Genomic DNA, 17,538 nt, shown 5'->3' with positions numbered 1-17,538 from the left:
GACGATGGTTACTAGGGACGTTGTAACCATATCTTGAGCACCGGCCACGTGAGAGGCGTGGTGCTTGACGCGGCGATGCAGTGGCGCAGTGATTGCCACGGTGACGTGGTGATTGACGCTGCGGTGTGGCGGGGGCGCAGGTTTTCCACGGAGCGGACTCGGACATTGAGTGGCTGCAACGTGACCTGGGCCTGTACGTGGTGGGCCTGTTCGACACGCACCCAGCGGCGCGCTCCCTCGGCCTCGCCAGAAACTCGCTCGCCCACCTCCTCATGCACTACTGCAGCCTGTCTACCGACAAGCAGTACCAGCTGGCTGACTGGCGCATCCGGTACGCACGCCGCACTTGCTCGAACCTCTGCATACGCGCGCGCATGCACGGGCTAACTTGTACACATGTACAAAAACAAAGGCAAAGATCCCCTGTATAGCCTCAACTAATTGTTGGGGAAAGTGCTGTGAAGGAGGGGGTGGGTGGCCAGTACCATGCACGGCCGCCTTTGTCTCCCCAGTGGTGATGTTTACACACCGCTACACCAGGTACTCATTTGAGGCTGAGTCGAGCTCGTGGAGGCCCGGGGCCGGTTCAGATAATTGTCACAGGTGTTGGCCGTGAGTAGAAATCGAACTCGTTTCACCAGGTTCATAGCACAGGGTGCTAGCCGCTACTCTACTGCTTACACATTCACACACAAGGACAAAGATCCCCCGTGTCGCCTGAATAGACTGCTGAATCTAGTTCGCCAGGGTGAGGAATTGAAGTCCCATCACTGGGTTCATAGAACAGTACATATGAAGCACTTTCAGCCCCCCCCCTCCCCACTCAAGTTATCTTAGCGAGCCCCTATTAAGGCTGGCACAATGTTTGAGAGGGTAATGTGGTTAGCATCATTCCTGACCTCCTTTGTTTCCCCAGTGCTGATGTTCATATCTTATACTAGGTACTCATTTAAGGCCCAGTCAGTCTTGGGGGAGATCCAATACTGTTTTTTATATCACTCCCAAATGATGTTAGCCTTCACCGGAAATGGAACATGGGTCAACAGATAAATGTTGCGGTACATTAACATCTGCGTCTCATACACACTCGCATGCACACACTCACACACAAACACATACACACTCACAATTGCATACACACGCACACCAACACTTGCACACATCCACGTATGCACGCACACACACACACACAGGCCTCTCCTGCCAGACATGCTGCACTATGCGCGTGCCGACACGCACTACCTGCTGTACGTGTACGACCGCGTCCGCGCCGACCTGCTCACCAAGGCGCTGGGCCGACCCAACCTCCTGCAGCTTGTGTGGGACCAGAGCCGAACTGTGGCACTCAAGGTGAGTGGTGCGTGGGCAATGGCTGAGCCAGGATTTTCAGGTTGGGAGGGGGGGCAACCCCTCCAGCAATGAAAAAAGATAGTGTTAGTAAGTAAGGACTTGTCCCTTGGTTTTTATTTGACGTGTGTGTGGCGATGGCGCAGCCATCGATCGAGGATCGAATTCGAACAGCGTTGTGTGATCGGCATCGCGCTCGCTGAAGGTGTTTGCCTTCAGGGAAGTCGTGTCCTGTATACGCAACTGCGCACAATTCTGTGAGTCACTTAGAACTGCTTTGCCGTTACTTCTTGGCAATTATGTACTCGGACTATTGTCCTATCATCTCATCGAGTCCCTGACACGTAATATGCTACACAGTGGCAGTGGGGGTCGCAAAATGCCGATTTATTACCAATAAACCCCAATGATCCGATCTAAATTAGGGATTTCGATCGGATCATTGGGGGGGCACGTGCTACCCCACCCCCCACTGGCTCCACCAGTGAGCAAGTTACAAGCCTATCTTTGTAAGCAAATCCACCACTCTCACTCTTGATCGGGAAAGTTTTCCCACCCCTCCAAAAATATTGTTTATTCCCTTAAAAGGCCTCGAGCAATAATCAAAGAATATATTTATCTTTTTAACTAGATCAACGAAGTGATATAGTTCATGGTGTAATGTGTGTAGACTATTGTCCTATCATCTCATAGAGTCCCTGGAACGTAATAATATGCTACACAGTGGCAGTGGAGGGGGTCGCAAAATGCCAATTTATGTTCAATGTGGTGACTCGGGCCCGCCGTACCGTTTTAATGTTCATGCATCCTAATTAGTGCATTCGCGATAAAAATTCCCACTGGAAACATTGGTTACCGACTTTCAGAACTGGTAATTGATGCTGAAAACAATTACCAGTTAACTGATGATCGTTTTAACAACCCTGGTAATTACTCTTTGGTTTTTTCGGTAAAGTCACGTATAAATGAGAAATAATAAAATGACAATAGCGTACGACGTTTTGGTTGCAACACAAGCAGCCATCATCAGGTACAGAAGAGCTAAATTTACGAGAGAGATCAAACACATAACCCCAGATGTATATACAGACACCCAAGTAGGGGGGAGCTAACACAGATACAACAGGGGACACAGAGAGAGAAGCATACCAAACAAGTCTGAACCCTGGTAATTATTGCTGCCGCTATCACTACTTGCGTTGTTCCATCTACCTCTCTCTCCCTGTGTGCGTGTGTGTGTGTGTCTCAGCGCTACCACAAGCCGGTGTTCACCGAGGACTCCTACCTGGAGCTGCTGCACAAGCACAAGCAGCCACTGGATGTGCAGCAGAGCAGCGCCGCCCGGCTCCTGTACGCCTGGCGCGACCGCACGGCACGCGCCGAGGACGAGAGCACGGGGTGAGAGCGCCCGCGGCGCTGAAATAGCCGTGTACTGCACTGCATAGCATAGTGCAGCAAAGCACGGGACTTTCCGACAGCGTAGAATAACACAGCAAACAGAACAACACCACAGTGTTCAAATTTTTTATTTTTTATTTATCAGAATATTTATTTAGACTGGAGGAATTCGATGAGCTATGAACTCTTTATCACAGATGTCCAGAGTAGCGAAAAATGTATGAATATAAAGTATATAAGTATATACAAAACGATCCAAGACCGCACCAAAACAACACACATTCCCTCAATAAAATTGCACATTTAAATGGAAATATCGATACATGGGTGTTTTATAATATAGCACAGTAAAACACGGGGGTATACGACGCAGCACTTTTTAAATTACCTGATCGCGATCCTGAACCAGTTGTAGAAACTGCACATTCCAGTTCCATAGGTTAATGGTTGCGTAGTACGATTACTGTAGCTGTTGCGTTGTTGGGCTTGTACGGCCTGTGTGATTATTGTTATTGCTGCGACGTGCATAGTGCCCTGGCCTGACCGGTGTGTGTTATGCTCCTGCTGTCACAGATACGTCCTCCCAAACCACATGCTCATGAAGATCGCAGAGGAGATGCCTCGGTAAGCCGCGCACGGTGGTGGTGGGGCCGGTGGTGGCAGGGACAGTTGGGATGGTGGTGCGAGTGATACCCATGATGGTATTGACAGTGGTGGTAATATTCGCCCTCCAACAACAACGAAGGGCAGAGGAGCGATGCTCACAATAAAGAGTGGAGTGCCGGGCGGCTAAAATACAGCAAGTTGGCACAGTCGCGTGCACAGCTGGTGCATCTGCCCCAGTCATTGCAGTCAGTCAACCCATGGCACCTGGCTCTGTTCCGTGAGCTCCTGTTAGCGAGCCTTCGACACTGCACGTGGCTTCGGAGTGCACCTGGCCTGGGACAACCGCCGTGGTGATGTCACCGCCACTTATTGGCATATGGCGCCTGTTCTTGTTGTTGGTAATAGTGGTGGTGGCTGATGATTGTGCTGGTAGTAGTGAGAGTGGTAGTGATAGTGTTGATGGTGGTGCCACTCATAATGTTTTGATGTGGATGGTGATCTGGATGCTGGTGAAGATATGGATATGGTGATAGTATGATGGTGTTGATGAAGTTTGCATTGTGGTACTAGCATTGGTTAGTATGATCCTGATAATGATCAGGCTATATATACGTACGCCAGACAAGACAGGCTTTATGTACGTATGCCAGCCTGAAGACAATATACATACGTACGCCAGGATGAACAGGCTATACATAGACTAACCTGAGCTGCCTATGCGCACGTACGCCAGAATGAACAATATACGTATGTACACCAGCATGAATAGGATATATGTACGCCATCTTGAACGGATATGCTTTTGCCAGTATCAACGGCTATATGCACCCTAGTCCACGCCATTGCTGTTTGATGCAAGATAGAGAGAGAGTGCTGGCTTGTTGTAACGTTGTGCTGTTTCTGTCAGATTGTGTTGTTGCTGTGACGTGGTTTTGCCGTGATGTTGCATTGCTCTGGCATTGTGTTGTGACGTGTGTCGTTGCTCTAACATGTTGACATCGTCGTTGCCGTCGTGTCCCGTCGTTGCCGACGCAGGGAGCTGCAGGGCGTGCTCGCGTGCTGCAATCCGGTGCCGCCCCTCGTGAGACAGAACGCCATGAGCTGTGACAGCTCGTCAAGCAGGCACGCCTCGTCCCGCTCATTAAGGGGAGCGCAGAAGCGGAGGCGGCTCGATGGAGCAGCGGGGGGTTCATAATGGACGGCCAGGGTTGAGATACGGATGAAGAATAGATAGGGCAAGAGAGTCGGAGAACGAGAACAGCGACAAAAGAGAGTGGGAGACAGAGACTGAAAGTCATAGGGGGAGAGGGATAGCGAGTGGTCAGAGGCAGAATGTTCATAAATAAATATAATCAAACATTTAATATAATCTTGATTTGAAGCTTTCGTGACTGCAGGAATCCATACTCTTTGGTTCTTTCGGTAAAGTCACGTAGGTAGAAAAATATTAGATCACGACGTTTCGATCGCAACACAAGCAATCGTCATCAGGTGGGACAACCACACCAACTGCTGAAGACAGCAGTGGGACAACCACACCAACTGCTGAAGACAGCAGTTGGTGTGGTTGTCCCACCTGATGACGATTGCTTGTGTTGCGATCGAAACGTCGTGATCTATTATTGTTCTACCTACCTGACTTTACCGAAAGAACCAAAGAGTATGGATTTAATATAGGTGGTGACTGGGTGGCTCCTGGGGCCAATACTGGGTCAAACACAATGATCCGGCACTGCTTCAATAATAATTTTTTAATTTGTGACACACTGCACATTATTCGCTCACTCGAAGCGAGAGAACGACTCAGAGGCGTGAGGGGGAACCACAGACGAGCGGGAAAGGCTACCAGGCGGTGAGCCTGTGCCAAATTTCCCCCCAAGCTTTGTGGTCGTCTTTATATGAAGGTGTTATCAACCAATTAATGAGTGTTTACATATGGGAGGGAACCGGAGTTCCTGGAGAAAACCCACACATGCGAGGAGGCAACAGTCGATCCCATACAGAACGAATAGATGAAGTCAACCTTTGCTGTACCCCCTTCTAGCAGGCCATGATATGACACCTGAAAAGCAACGGGAAGGGAGTTTAACAACATTTGTGTGATCCACCCACCCTTGTTGCCTCCATAGTGCTGGGTTAAAGGACTTCGCCACCAACACCACCTGGCTAAGATCCTAGGTTTTGGATCTTGGGAGTTTCAGCCACCCGTGGTTAAACGACGTTCACAAATGTAGCGAGTTGATGGTCACAACCAGGCACAAGTGACTGCAAAAGTAATGACTCGTTGCAGTAAAGGTTGCGTTTGTTTAATAATCATTGCTGCTGTTCCCGCAGAGCGAAACGCCCATCAAGGCTCCATCAAGAACATTCATCACCCGGACAGAGGTGACCAGAGACCAAAACTCATCACACAAATGCCCTCTTTACTTGCGATTATCAACTGTACATCTCATTTTCATTATCCGGCACAGAACTCTTCATTTGTGGTTCTTTTTTTTTAATTCCACGTCCCTAAACCGTCGTGACAATGAGGAGCTCAGTTCATGTCCGTCCTTAGCGTGTGAATAATGTTCCGATTGTTGTGTAGGTTGACACCCCTGTGTGATTTTGTTGGTTCATGGCCTGACCCAGACAGTACAATCTAGATGTTTCAATCCCCCAAAGGTGAGCTTAATGGTATCATTTGTATGCCCACCCTAGTGTGGCACTGATTGTTCAATCAATTTTCTTCTGTATTTTGACAGCGATTGGAAAACCCTCTCTTCTGTCCTCATGATGGCTTATCATTGGACGACAGGCAGCCAATCACAAGGCACGGTACTGAAGGTAGCTCACACTTAGTTGTGCTGGTTATATCGGCAAAGCTCATGATATGGATTATATATTTTTTTTCGTGACAGTTGATGAGAACACCTAGCCTGTCACGAGTAGATTTCATTATATTGACATGAAAAAAATACTGTGCTGTTTTTGAATATCACACTCATAATTTGAGTAGTAATCATACAAATAATTGCCATGTTCTGTGTACAAATTAAACGTAATTTAGTGAAATAAATAACAAGTAATGTCCTGACTGCATTTACAGTGGGGCACAAGCAAAAATAACAAAATACTTTTCAGTAACATTGTCCTAAAAGTAAAACTTACATAATAGGTGATGCTTTAAGCAATGACCCTTCTTTGGCTGCTGCGTGTATGTGCGTATTATTTATTTCACTTTGTGTCTATGTCTGTGTTCAATTGCGTGCATTTCCATTCATATGTGTGTATTCATTCCTGTGTCTCTGTTAACGTGTCTTTATTTGCCTGTCTGCATGCGTATGTCTTGTGTGTCAGCGGTTGCAACAGGTGTGTGGCCCTGTATATTATTGCGCGTGTGTGGGTGTGTGTCTTCACGTGTGTATTGTTCAGTCTGTATCTCTGTGCATCTTCTGTGCTAGCGAGCGTATGTCTGTATGTCACTAGAGAACGGTTGTGCAGTGGTAGTGCGTAGTGGCACGTTCCTGATGGCCTAAGTTCCATTCCCGGTCACGACGAACAGCAGTAGTTTAGTTGGTTAGCGTGCTGCACTATTAACCTGGCGACCCAAGTTCGATTGCTGCTTATGGCCAACACTGGTGACGAATATCTAAAACGGTCCTGGGGCTCCCTTAGATTAATTCAGCCTTAAATGAGTACTCAGTGCATGTAAAGCATCAGCACTGGGGAGACAAAGGTGGCTGGGTGTAGTTTTGGTCCTCCCATCCCCTTCGTGTTCCGTGCTGACCTTCGTAGATGCTCGCTAACAGCACTTGCCCTAAAAGTCTTTTCAAGGCTATATTGAGGATCTTTGACTTTTGTCTTTGTGTGGTGCAGTGGAGGGAGCACGGAGGGCGGTGCCTGCCATGCGCCCGGTCCTCACCCTGTTTGACGTGAGCCCAACATCGTCACACGACCACAACCAACCCATGTCTCATTTCCCACACCGCTGGCGAAAGCACTGTGTGTGTGATCTCGTGTGCTGTAGCTTTCTGTACCGTGCTGTGTTTGCTGTGTTAGCCATCATGTGCTGGGGCGTTCTGTGCGTTCTCTTGTGTGCTGTCGCATTCTGAGCTGTGCTGAAATTGCTGTCATGTTGCTGTAGTGCGCTGCGATGTGCTGTAGCGCTCTGCGCTCTGCTTGCGGTGTGCAGGACAGCGAAGAGCAGCAGAACGAGGCTCGCACTGCTCAGAGCTCCACGTCCCAGATGAAGGCAGCGCGTGTCCTGCAGACGTTCGTCAACCCCTTTGGCATGGTGAGACATGGGGAGACAGGGACATGTGGAGGCACAGGGGTAGTTGAGTGGCATGGAGATGCATGGACTTTGAGACACGGGAATTACAAGGACACCAAGACAATGCAGTGATACAAGCGACTTAGGGACGTGGGGAACACACAGGAGGCATGGTAAATGAGAGACAGATAGGAGGCATAGAGACACAATATTAGCACAGGGTCACACGTGACACGGGGTCACTTAGGATTTGGATAAAACGGTCTTCCTTGACGCAGAAATCCTGGAAACACGAAGACGTGGGGACTCGAGGAAGTGGTTGAAAATAAAAAGTTCGCTTGTGCATCTGTTCATGTGCTTGTGCTTGCAGTATCTACCATCCAGTGACGGGAAATCTCTGCCATTTCAAGAAAAGAAATTGGATCCTAACTCAAAAGTGTTTGAGGTAACACGTGATTGTTGTGTGCTAACATCTTGCTCACATCATCATCTCCATCATCATTTTCTCCATCATTCCATTTCACAAACCACTTGTGCACACGTGCGGATGGGTTCTGAGTGAGGAATTTTAGTGGTTTGGTGATTAATGTGGTTATTTGAGTGCATGTTTGAGCAGATGAGTGGGTGAATGAATGGTTGAGTGAGTGCGTGGGTAGGTGAGAGAGTGTAGTTGAGCGCATGATTGGTTGGATCGTTGAACGAGTACCTGAGTGGCTGAGTAAGTGAATGAGTGTTTAAGTAGTTGACTGAGTGAGTGATGAGAACCCGTTGAGTGCTATCTCATCCGTCTCTGTAGATCTGTAGTCGCTGGAAACTGATGAAAGCGCTAGAGAAACCAAAGAAGAGCTCTGCACAGCCTGCAAAAGCCAAACACGGTGAAGGCACACACACACATCATGAACACAGAGACATGCACGAATCCAGCAGTCGCAAACACTTGCACGTGCATGTGCACACACACACATGCAGACATGTACAGAAGTCGAGGCGTTGCTCACACACACATACGACAAAAACAAAAATCGTATCACCTTTAACAGACTTGGGGCAAGTGCTGTTAGCAAGCATCTCTGAAGATCCAGGATTACACGAGGGGTGGGTAGTCAACACCAGGCTCGGCTGCCTTTGTTTCCCCAGCACTGATGATTACACATCGTGCCCGGTACTCATTTAAGACTCCGTCGACCTCGGGGAGGCCCAGGACTTGATCAAATATTTGCCATTGCTGTTGATCGCAAGCGGGAATTGAAATCAGTTCACTGGGTTTGCAGTGCATTAACCAGCACACTACTGCACGCACTCGCCATGAGTGACGGATCCCCGTGTCTGCAGCGGAGAAGAAGATGAAGGTGGAGCGCCCTCAAGAGGAGCCGGTCGCCGTACCGACTGTGCGAGAGCACAATTTTCTGAACCGGTCCTGGCCCTCCCCGAGTTTGACTCGGCCTCAATTGAGTACCTGGTGCGATGTTTAAAAACATTGCCGCTTGGGAGACAAAGGCGGCCGGGCGTGGTGCTGGCCACCCAACCCCTCGTGTGCCGTTTCGGCCTTCATAGGTGCTCTCTAACAGCACTTGTCCCAACAGTCTGTTAAAGCTCTATGGGGGATCTGTGTTTGCTTTCGTCCCTCTCGACCGCCTATCTGCCTCTTCTACTCTTGTTTGTCCGCCCACCGTTGAGCGGCTATTCCTGTGCGTGGCCCCGTAGCATCACCCATACCGTTCCTTCCTGGGCATCACCTGCCTCATGCAAATCTCGACGCGCGAAGAGGACTTCATTATCGACACACTGATGCTGCGCGACGACCTGTACATCCTCAACGAGGCCTTCACCAACCCCAACATTGTCAAGATGAGAGGCACGCGTGCACGTAGACATGCATAAACAAAATAATCGAGTGAGACAGCAAAACAAGGAGAGAGACATCCCTCTCCCTCGCCGACTTTGTAGCACGACGCCTGGGTCCCTCCAGCTTCCTGCCAATGTATCATTGCACTGCCTGCACACTCGATATGAATGCCATTGGGTGAATGTTTACAACAATAAATTGCACTTGTATTGCACCTAAAGCGTAACAAACATCTCGGGGCGCAGAATTACACGGGGAGAACAGGGGGGAGCAGAATTTTTATTTATTTAAAGCTTTCGTGACTGCAGGGATTGATATTCTTGGTTCTTTTGGTAAAGTCACGTAGAAGGGCAACAATAAAATATAAAAAATATAAAACAATAAAATTCTTTCTGTGGTTTTCACACCTGATGATGATTGCTTGTGTTGCAGTCGAAACGTCGTGAGAATTGTATTGTTTTATATATTTTTATTATTTTATTGCTTCCCTTCTACGTGGTGGTGACTTTCCCGAAAGGACCAAAGAATAGGAGGGAGCAGGTCGGACCGAGCAAGGGAAATAGAGAAAGGAAGCAATTAAGGGGGGCTGGCTGCAGCCATGCCTTGTTGACAGCGGCGGCGGCGACGATGGTTACTAGGGACGTTGTAACCATATCTTGAGCACCGGCCACGTGAGAGGCGTGGTGCTTGACGCGGCGACGCAGTGGCGCAGTGATTGCCACGGTGACGTGGTGATTGACGCTGCGGTGTGGCGGGGGCGCAGGTTTTCCACGGAGCGGACTCGGACATTGAGTGGCTGCAACGTGACCTGGGCCTGTACGTGGTGGGCCTGTTCGACACGCACCCAGCGGCGCGCTCCCTCGGCCTCGCCAGAAACTCGCTCGCCCACCTCCTCATGCACTACTGCAGCCTGTCTACCGACAAGCAGTACCAGCTGGCTGACTGGCGCATCCGGTACGCACGCCGCACTTGCTCGAACCTCTGCATACGCGCGCGCATGCACGGGCTAACTTGTACACACGTACACAAACAAAGGCAAAGATCCCCTGTATAGCCTCAACTAATTGTTGGGGAAAGTGCTATTAACAGACACCTGTGAAGGCCAGCACGACACAGGAGGGGGTGGGTGGCCAGTACCATGCACGGCCGCCTTTGTCTCCCCAGTGGTTATGTTTACACACCGCTACACCAGGTACTCATTTGAGGCTGAGTCGAGCTAGTGGAGGGCCGGGACCGGTTCAGATAATTGTCACAGGTGTTGGCCGTGAGTAGAAATCGAACTCGTTTCACCAGGTTCATAGCACAGGGTGCTAGCCGCTACTCTACTGCTTACACATTCACACACAAGGACAAAGATCCCCCGTGTCGCCTGAATAGACTGCTGAATCTAGTTGGCCAGGGTGAGGAATTGAAGTCCCATCACTGGGTTCGTAGAACAGTACATATGAAGCACTTTCACCCCCCCCTCCCCACTCAAGTTATCTTAGCGAGCCCCTATTAAGGCTGGCACAATGTTTGAGAGGGTAATGTGGTTAGCATCATGCCTGACCTCCTTTGCTTCCCCAGTGCTGATGTTCATATCTTATACTAGGTACTCATTTAAGGCCCAGTCAGTCTTGGGGGAGGTCCAATACTGGTTTTTATATCACTCCCAAATGATGTTATCCTTCACCGGAAATGAAACATGGGTCAACAGATAAATGTTGCGGTACATTAACATCTGCGTCTCATACACACTCGCATGCACACACTCACACACAAACACATACACACTCACAATTGCATACACACGCACACCAACACTTGCACACATCCACGTATGCACGCACACACACAGGCCTCTCCTGCCAGACATGCTGCACTATGCGCGTGCCGACACGCACTACCTGCTGTACGTGTACGACCGCGTCCGCGCCGACCTGCTCACCAAGGCGCTGGGCCGACCCAACCTCCTGCAGCTTGTGTGGGACCAGAGCCGAACTGTGGCACTCAAGGTGAGTGGTGGGCAATGGCTGAGCCAGGATTTTCAGGTGGGGAGGGGGGCAACCCCTCCAGCAATGAAAAAAGGTAGTGTTAGTAAGTAAGGACTTGTCCCTTGGTTTTTATTTGACGCGTGTGCGGCGATGGCGCAGCCATCGATCGAGGATCGAATTCGAACCGCGTTGTGTGGTCGGCATCGCGACTGCGCACAATTCTGCGAGTCGCTGAAACTGCTTAGCCATTACTTATTACCAATTATGGACTCAGACTATTGTCCTATCATCTCATAGAGTCCCTGGCACGTAATAATATGCTACAAAGTGGCAGTGAGGGTCGCAAAATGCCGATTTATTACCAATAAACCCCAATGATCCGATCTAAATTAGGGATTTCGATCGGATCATTGGGGGGGCACGTGCCACCCCACCCCCCACTGGCTCCGCCAGTCAGCAACTTACAAGCCTATCTTTGTAAGCAAATCCACCACTCTCACTCTCGATCGGGACAGTTGCCCACCCTTCCAAAAATATTGTTTATTCTGTTACAAGGCCTCGAGCAATAAACAAAGAATATATTTATCTTTTTAACTAGATAAACGAAGTGATATAGTTCATGGTGTAATGTGTGTAGACTATTGTACTATCATCTCATAGAGTCCCTGGAACGTAATAATATGCTACACAGTGGCAGTGGAGGGGGTCGCAAAATGCCGATTTATGTTCAATGTGGTGACTCGGGCCTGCCGTACCGTTTTAATGTTCATGCATCCTAATTAGTGCATTCGCGATAAAAATTCCCACTGGAAACATTGGTTACCGACTTTCAGAACTGGTAATTGATGCTGAAAACAATTACCAGTTAACCGATGATCATTTTAACAACCCTGGTAATTATTGCTGCCGCTGTCACTACTTGCATGGTTCCATCTCCCTCTCTCTCCCTGTGTGCGTGTGTGTGTGTCTCAGCGCTACCACAAGCCGGTGTTCACCGAGGACTCCTACCTGGAGCTGCTGCACAAGCACAAACAGCCACTGGATGTGCAGCAGAGCAGCGCCGCCCGGCTCCTGTACGCCTGGCGCGACCGCACGGCACGCGCCGAGGACGAGAGCACGGGGTGAGAGCACCCGCGGCGCTGAAATAGCCGTGTACTGCACTGCATAGCATAGTGCAGCAAAGCACGGGACTTTCCGACAGCGTAGAATAACACAGCAAACGGAACAACACCACAGCGTTCAAAATATTTATCTTGACTTATCAGAATATTTATTTAGACTGGAGGAATCCGATGAGCTATGAACTCTTTATCACAGATGTCCAGAGTAGCGACAAATGTATGAATATAAAGCATATAAGTAAAAATTGCATAATTACATGAATTACTGTAGATTTTTTAACACTCAATGCACTTTAGGGCAAGGCAGCAAAACAACAACAAAAACGATCCAAGACCGCACCAAAACAACACACAGTCTAAATTTTGATTTAAAACTTTCGTGACTGCAGTAATTCATATTCTTAGCTCTTTCGGTAAAGTCACGTTGAAGGGAAACAATAAATAATAAAATATATATAAAACAATAAAAGTTATCACGACGTTTTGACCATAACACATTAAAATGGAAATATCGATACACGGGTGTTTTATAATATAGCACAGTAAAACACTGGGGTGTACGACGCAGCACTTTTTAATTTACCTGATCGCGATCCTGAACCAGTTGTAGAAACTGCACATTCCAGTGCCGTAGGTCAATGGTTGCGTAGTACGATTACTGTCGCTGTTGCGTTGTTGGGCCTGTACGGCCTGTGTGATTATTGTTATTGCTGAGATGTGCATAGTGCCCTGGCCTGACCGGTGTGTGTTGTGCTGTTGCTGTCACAGATAAGTCCTCCCAAACCATATGCTCATGAAGATCGCAGAGGAGATGCCTCGGTAAGCCGCGCACGGTGGTGGTGGGGCCGGTGGTGGCAGGGACAGTTGGGATGGTGGTGCGAGTGATACCCATGATGGTATTGACAGTGGTGGTAATATTCGCCCTCCAACAACAACGAATGTCAGAAGAGCGATGCTCACAATAAAGAGCGGAGTGCCGGGCGGCTAAAATGCAGCAAGTTGGCACAGTCGCGTGCACAGCTGGTGCATCTGCCCCAGTCATTGCAGTCAGTCAACCCATGGGACCTGGCTCTGTTCCGTGAGCTCCTGTTAGCGAGCCTTCGACATTGCACGTGGATTCGGAATGCACCTGGCCTGAGACAACCGCCGTGGTGATGTCACCAACACTTATTGGCATATGGCGCCTGTTCTTGTTGTTGGCAATAGTGGTGGTGGCTGATGATTGTGCTGTTAGTAGTGAGAGTGGTAGTGATAGTGTTGATGGTGGTGCCACTCATAATGTTTTGATGTGGATGGTGATCTGGATGCTGGTGATGATATGGATATGGTGATAGTATGATGGTGATGATGAAGGTTGCATTGTGGTAATAGCATTGGTTTGTATGATCCTGATAATGACCAGGCTATATATACGTACGCCAGACAAGACAGGCTTTACGTACGTATGCCAGCCTGAACACAATATACATACGTACGCCAGGATGAACAGTCTATACATACTCATTGTTTTTTTCGGTAAAGTCACGTATGTAGAAATACAATAAAATTATATTATTATATTATTTATTGTATTTCTACATACGTGACTTTACCGAAAAAAAACAATGAGTAATTTTATGCAGTCACGAAAGCTTTAATACTTTATTAGGCTATACATCCATAGACTTTCCTGAGCTGCCTATATGCACATACGCCAGAATGAACAATATGCGTATGTACACCAGCATGAATAGGATATATGTACGCCATCTTGAACGGATATGCTTTTGCCAGTATTAATGGCTATATGCACCCTAGTCCGTGCCATTGCTGTTTGATGCAAGACAGAGAGGGAGTGCTGGCTTGTTGTAACGTTGTGCTGTTTCTGTGAGATTGTGTTGTTGCTGTGACGTGGTTTTGCCGTGATGTTGCATTGCTCTGGCGTTGTGTTGTGACGCGTGTCGCTGCTCTAACATGTTGACATCGTCGTTGCCGACGCAGGGAGCTGCAGGGCGTGCTCGCGTGCTGCAATCCGGTGCCGCCCCTCTTGAGGCAGAACTCCAATGAGCTGTGGCAGCTCGTCAAGCAGGCACGCCTCGTCCCGCTCATCAAGGTGAGCGCAGAAGCGGAGGCGGCTCGGTGGAGCAGCAAGGGGTTCATAATGGACGGCCACGGTTGAGATACGGATGAAAGATAGATAGGGCAAGAGAGTCGGAGAACGAGAACAGAGACAAAAGAGAGTGGGAGACAGAGACTGAAAGTCATAGGGGGAGAGGGATAGCGAGTGGTCAGAGGCAGAATGTTCATAAATATAATCAAACATTTAATATAATCTTGATTTGAAGCTTTCGTGACTGCAGGAATCCATACTCTTTGGTTCTTTCGGTAAAGTCACGTAGGTAGAAAAATATTAGATCACGACGTTTCGATCGCAACACAAGCAATCGTCATCAGGTGGGACAACCACACCAACTGCTGAAGACAGCAGTGGGACAACCACACCAACTGCTGTCTTCAGCAGTTGGTGTGGTTGTCCCACCTGATGACGATTGCTTGTGTTGCGATCGAAACGTCGTAATCTATTGTTTTTCTACCTACCTGACTTTACCGAAAGAACCAAAGAGTATGGATTTAATATAGGTGGTGACTGGGTGGCTCCTGGGGCCAATACTGGGTCAAGCACAATGATCCGGCACTGCTTCAATAATATTTTTTTAACTTGTGACACACTGCACATTATTCGCTCACTCGAAGCGAGAGAACGACTCAGAGGCGTGAGGAGGAACCACAGACGATCGGGAAAGGCTACCAGGTGGTGAGCCTGTGCCAAATTTCCCCCCAAACTTTGTGGTCGTCTATATATGCAGGTGTTATCAAACAATTAATGAGTGTTTACATATGGGAGGGAACCGGAGTTCCTGGAGAAAACCCACACATGCGAGGAGGCAACAGTCGATCCCATGCAGAACGAATAGATGAAGTCAACCTTTGCTGTACCCCCTTCTAGCAGGCCATGCTATGACACCTGAAAAGCAACGGGAAGGGAGTTTAACACCATTTGTGTGATCCACCCACCCTTGTTGCCTCCATAGTGCTGGGTTACAGGACTTCGCCACCAACACCACCCGGCTAAGATCCTAGGTTTTGGATCTTGGGAGTTTCAGTCACCCGTGGTTAAACGACGTTCACAAATGTAGCGAGTTGATGGTCACAACCAGGCACAAGTGACTGCAAAAATAATGACTCGTTGCAGTAAAGGTTGCGTTTGTTTAATAATCTTTGCTGCTGTTCCCGCAGAGCGAAACGCCCATCAAGGCTCCATCGAGAACATTCATCACCCGGGCAGATGTGACCAGAGACCAAAACTCATCACACAAATGCCCTCTTTACTTGCGATTATAAACTCGACATCTCTTTTTCTCATCCGGCACAGAACTCTTCATTTGTGGTTCTTTTTTAAAATTCCACGTCCCCAAACCGTCGTGACAATGAGGAGCTCAGTTCATGTACGTCCTTAGAGTGTGAATAATGTTACGATTGTCGTGTAGGTTGACACCCCTGTGTGATTTTGTTGGTTCATTGCCTGACCCTGACAGTACAATCTAGATGTTTCAATCCTCCAAAGGTGACATTAATGGTATCATTTGTATGCCCACCCTAGTGTGGCACTGATTGTTCAATCAATTTTCTTCTGTGTTTTGACAGCGATTGGAAAACCCTCTCTTCTGTCCTCACGATGGCTTATCATTGGACGACAGGCAGCCAATCACAAGGCACGGTACTGAAGGTAGCTCACACTTAGTTGTGCTGGTTATATCGGCAAAGCTCATGATATGGATTATATTTTTTTATTCGTGACAGTTGATGAGAGCACCTAGCCTGTCACGAGTAGATTTAATTTTATTGACATGAAAAAATACTGTGCTGTTTTTTAATATCACACTCAGAATTTGAGTAGTAATCATACAAATAATTGCCATGTTCTGTGTACAAATTAAACATAATTTGGTGAAATAAATAACAAATAATGTCCTGACTGCATTTACAGTGGGGCACAAGCAAAAATAACAAACTACTTTTCAGTAACATTGTCCTAAAAGTAAAACTTACATAATAGGTGATGTTTTAAGCAATGACCCTTCTTTGGCTGCTGCGTATATGTGCGTATTATTTCACTATCTTTGTGTCTATGCCTGTGTTCAATTGCGTGCCTTTCCATTCATATGTGTGTATTCATTCCTGTGTTTCTGTTAACGTGTCTTTATTTGCCTGTCTGCATGCGTATGTCTTGTGTGTCAGCGGTTGCAACAGGTGTGTGGCCGTGTATATTATTGCGCCTGTGTGGGTGTGTGTGTTCACGTGTGTATTGTTCAGTCTGTATCTCTGTGCATCTTCTGTGCTAGCTTATGTCTGTATGTCACTTGAGAGCGGTTGTGCAGTGGTAGTGTGTAGTGGCACGTTCCTGATGGCCTAAGTTCCATTCCCGGTCACGACGAACAGCAGTAGTTTAGCTGGTTAGCGTGCTGCACTATTAACCTGGTGACCCAAGTTCGATTGCTGCTTATGGCCAACACCGGTGACGAATATCTAAACCAGTCCTGGTGCTCCCTTACATTAATTCAGCCTTAAATGAGTACTCAGTGCGTGTAAAGCATCAGCCCTGGGGAGACAAAGGTGGCTGGGTGTAGTGTTGGTCCTCCCATCCCCTTCGTGTTCTGTGCTGACCTTCGTAGATGCTTGCTAACAGCACTTGCCCTAAAATCTTTTCAAGGCTATATTGAAGATCTTTGACTTTTGTCTTTGTGTGGTGCAGTGGAGGGAGCACGGAGGGCGGTGCCTGCCACGCGCCCGGTCCTCACCCTGTTCGACGTGAGCCCAACATCCTCACACGACCACAACCAACCCATGTCTCATCTCCCACACCGCTGGCGAAAGCACTGTGTGTGTGATCTCGTGTGCTGTAGCTTTCTGTACCGTGCTGTGTTTGCTGTGTTAGCCATCATGTGCTGGGGC

The 17,538-nt window shown here is 48.2% G+C and overlaps 1 long non-coding RNA gene across 1 annotated transcript; it reads left to right on the top strand.

Annotated features, from left to right (window-relative positions):
- The first annotated feature begins 3,772 nt into the window (after positions 1–3,772).
- On the top strand, positions 3,773–10,140 carry LOC142930973 (uncharacterized). The gene is made up of 5 exons (XR_012946969.1): positions 3,773–4,473; positions 5,686–5,736; positions 6,096–6,177; positions 7,210–8,481; positions 9,311–10,140. It is a non-coding gene; the product is annotated as an uncharacterized LOC142930973 (long non-coding RNA).
- Positions 10,141–17,538: the final 7,398 nt, after the last annotated feature.

The sequence above is a fragment of the Petromyzon marinus genome, chromosome 46, assembly GCF_048934315.1.
Source record: "Petromyzon marinus isolate PM22_M1 ecotype Great Lakes invasive population chromosome 46, UKy_Petmar_22M1.pri1.0, whole genome shotgun sequence".
In the NCBI taxonomy this organism is placed as follows: Eukaryota; Metazoa; Chordata; class Hyperoartia; order Petromyzontiformes; family Petromyzontidae; genus Petromyzon; species Petromyzon marinus.
Note: the sequence above shows the minus strand (reverse complement) of the source record. Positions and strands in the feature narration are given on the sequence as shown.